Raw genomic sequence first — 4,063 nt, 5'->3', positions numbered from 1 at the left:
TGAATGGTAGGCTATGCGGAAAATACTTGAGTTTTGCCACAGACTCGTCCCACTGCCTAGAACGCAACTGAATGCTTTTTCAAGTGCCTCCATACGTGAAAAACCATGGAAAACTACTTTTAAACAGAAAATTATGAAATATATTTACAGCGGGTCTATTCGCACGGGATTAGTATTACCTGAGGTAATTGTTCCGACCTTTTTACTGAAGGTAAAAGTCGCCGTAATCTTTACTGACATTGTCCGTAATGAATAGCCTACTGAGATGGCACATTCAAACGGGACTAAAATCACTGAGAAGCTCTGGTAATAATTACTTTAATATTTTAAATCCATCAACTTTATATTTTCTAAATGACAGAAATGTAAAAAGATGAAGTGAAAATACACTACCGTTTATGAGTTTTTGAAAGAAGTCTCTTTTGCTAACCAAGGCTTCAATTATTTGATCAAAAATACATGTAAAATAGTCATATTGTGAAATATTACAATTCAAAATAACTGTTTTCCAATTTAATATATTTTATAATGTCATTTATTCGATGTCAAACCCGAATTTTCTTCAGCCAAAATTTACTTTTTGTTTTTTGTCACATGATCACACCACCAGAATGTAGGCCCTACTTCAGTATCACATGGTCCTTAAGAATTCATAATGATTTGATGCTCAATATACAGTTGCAAGAAAAAGTATGTAAACCACTTGCAGAATCTGTGAAAATGTTAATAATTTTAACAAAATAAGGGAGATAATACAAAATGCATGTTATTTTTTATTTAGTACTGTCCTGAGTAAGATATTTTACATAAAAGATGTTTACATATAAAAAAAAAAAAATAGCTGAATTTATTAAAATAACCCCATTCATAAGTATGTGAACCATTGATTCTTAATATTGTGTGTGGTTACCTGGATGATCTATGACTGTTTTTTTGTTTTGTGATGGTTGTTCATGAGTCTCTTGTTTGTCCTGAGCAGTTAAACTGAGCTCTGTTCTTCAGAAAAAATCTCCAGGTCCTGCAGATTCTTCAGTTTTCCAGCATTTTTTGCATATTTGAACCCTTTACAGCAGTGACTGAATGATTTTGAGATCCATCTTTTCACACTGAGGACAACTGAGGGATTCAAACACAACTTTTAAAAAAGGTTCAAACATTCACTGATGCTCCAGAAAAAAACATGATGCATTAATAGATGGGGGGTGAAAACATTTGGAATTTGAAGATCAAGGTAAATTGTATTTAATTTGTCTTCCGGGAAACATGCAAATATCTTCTGTTGCTTCCGAAGGGCAGTACTAAATGAAAAAAAAAAAAAATGATATTCAAGCGAAATAAGAAAAATTTGGACCTCTTCGTCCTGTTCAAAAGTTTTCACCCCCCGACTCTTAATGCATCGTGTTTCCTTCTGAAGCATCGGTGAATGTTTGAACCTTTTTTAATAGTTGTGTTTGAGTCCCTCAGTTGTCCTCCATGTGAAAAGATGGATCTCAAAATCATTCAGTCACTGTTGTAAAGGGTTCAAATATGCAAAAGATGCTGGAAAACTGAAGAATTTTTGGGACCTGGAGATTTTTTATGAAGAACAGAGCTCAGTTTAACTGCTCAGAATAAACATGAACAACCATCACATAACAAAAAAACAGTCGTAGGTCATCCAGGTAACCACACACAGTATTAAGAATCAATTGTTCACAAACTTTTGAACTTTGTCATTTTAATAAATTCAGCTATTTTTTTGTCTTATGGATTATATGCAAACATCTTTTATGTAAAATATCTTACTCAGGACAGTACTAAATAAAAAATAACATGCATTTTGTATGATCTCTCTTATTTTGTTAAAATTTTGCACATTTTCACAGATTCTGCAAGTGGTTCACATACTTTTTCTTGCAACTGTATCTATCTATCTATCTATCTATCTGTATATATTATCAATGTAGAAAACAATTGTGCTAATTAATATTTTTGTGGAAATTGAGATATATTTATTTTCTTTGATGAATAGAAAGTTCAAATGATCAGCTTTTATCTAAAATAGAATGTTACAATGTAAGTCTTTACTATGACTTTTCATCAATCTCCTTGCTGAATAAAACTATTAATTTCTTGAATTTCTTTTTTTTTTTAATGGATGTAGAGAGTGTGCAGGAATCTCACCAACAGCTATGTGGATGTGGCTGCTTATGGAGGGCAAAATGGTCTTGTTGAGAGCTTGTGTGCCAGTACCGGAGGTGAAACGAAAGGCCTGCCAAGACGATTTCAGCAGCGCACACAGTCATGGCCTTTGAAGACATATCTTTTAGCCTTTAGGTTGTGGCAGGCTTCTTTATAATGCATTTTGCTATAAATATACAGCCATAGACCTACAACACAATGACTCACCATCTCCAGTAATCCTGTTAGAGGATTCTCCTCATGCATAAACACACACTTAATCACAACAGCCATAGCTCTTCACAGTGTAATGTGAGAGTTTGAGCTGATCTTCCAAATGCCCCGGTCAAGTAGCCTCTTATTTTTTAAAAACATTATATCTTTAAGCCAATAATAAATCTATCAAAACAAAGGCTGACCGCTGGAACACACACTCGCTTGGTTATATTATGATATAAAAGTCATTCATTGTCTGAATTTCCAAGAGATAAAGGTTAAGACTCATCTATCACTGATGACAGAAGTATTCCTCAAGTTTTTCCTTGAAAAAATAACTTCTAATTTCTATGTTGATTTTATTCAGACTGTCTGATTCCTTGATTAAAGAGCCAGATGCCTTTTTTTCTGTTAGTTTTCTTTATACTGTGATATTTGCATTATGTGTTGTTATGAACCCAGTATAGGTCATATTTGTCGGTTGCCTGTTTTTTCCTCTGTTTGTTTTGCAGGATGGAGTTAGGGTGAGTGACGTCATTATGGCGAGGACTTACACCTGTATTGGAGCTGATGCCGGCAAATTTAAGCAGTTCCCTTCAGTTGTGATGGCGCACGCTCTCCCCTCCTTGTGTCGTTTTGGTTCTTTTTTCAGTTGTTTTTTTTTTTTATTTATTTTTTTTTATTACTAAATGTTATTCCTTTTTTGATCATGATCCAACGTGTTGTCTCCTTCTTTGTCATGGCTTGCGATTCGGCCGTGACAAATGGGGGCTCGTCCGGGATCTGAACCCGGGATCTCTCGGCCGTGACAGTGTGTATGTGTTCAAAAATTTTTGCTTTATAATAACAAAAGTTTTAAATAAATTAATTGTTTTATTCAGCAAGGATGCATTAAATTTATCAAAAGTTGCATTAAAGACATTTATAATGTTACAAAACCTATTCATCAAAGAATTCTGAAAAATCCATGGTTTCCACAAAAATATTAAGCATAACTGATTCATAATTGATAATAATAATAAGAAATGTTTCTTGAGCACTAAATAAGCATATTAGAATGATTTCTGAAGAATCGTGAAACTGAAGACTGGAGTAATGATGCAGAAAATTCAGCTGGACATCACAGGAATATCATTGTATTTTAAATTGTAATAATATTTCACAATATTACTGCTTTTACTGTATTTTTGATCAAATAAATGCAGCCTTATATATGGGTATACGTACATTATATAGAGTATAAGGGACATCTTTCAAAAATATTTTTAAAAAAATGTTTACTGACCCCAAACTTTTGAACTTCAGTCATTCAAAGTAATAACAGCAACATGAGAGTTGTTAGACCCTGTTAATGGAAGCTTCATCCATTAAAATTATTCATCCTAAAATTCTGTAAACTCAGCTATCAGCACCCTTAAAAATCTGTAATTATGTGCTATTGCTTCACGTTTGCTGAAAACAGCAGCTGCAGTATAAGCTATCTGAAGAGTTCCTTCATTTACAAGTCATTAAAATAATTAAAGTTCATTGCATTAAGCATTATCCTTTGACATGGAGTGAAATGTGCATTAACATTCACTTTATCTCTCTCTCTGTCTCTCTCATCACTCCAACACTCTATGTTCCAATGAAATCAAAATAAATTTCAACCAAATACACTATATATACATTTACTGCCAAACAGATG

At 33.3% G+C, this 4,063-nt stretch overlaps 1 long non-coding RNA gene across 1 annotated transcript; it reads left to right on the top strand.

The window, feature by feature from the left end:
• Window positions 1–242: 242 nt before the first annotated feature.
• On the top strand, window positions 243–3,256 carry LOC127500819 (uncharacterized). The gene is made up of 3 exons (XR_007926433.1): window positions 243–306; window positions 2,144–2,316; window positions 2,889–3,256. It is a non-coding gene; the product is annotated as an uncharacterized LOC127500819 (long non-coding RNA).
• The last annotated feature ends 807 nt before the right edge of the window (window positions 3,257–4,063 follow it).

Source organism: Ctenopharyngodon idella, chromosome 19 (assembly GCF_019924925.1).
Source record: "Ctenopharyngodon idella isolate HZGC_01 chromosome 19, HZGC01, whole genome shotgun sequence".
NCBI lineage: Eukaryota > Metazoa > Chordata > Actinopteri > Cypriniformes > Xenocyprididae > Ctenopharyngodon > Ctenopharyngodon idella.
The sequence above is the reverse complement of the archived record's forward strand: the minus strand, read 5'-3'. Positions and strand labels throughout refer to the sequence as shown.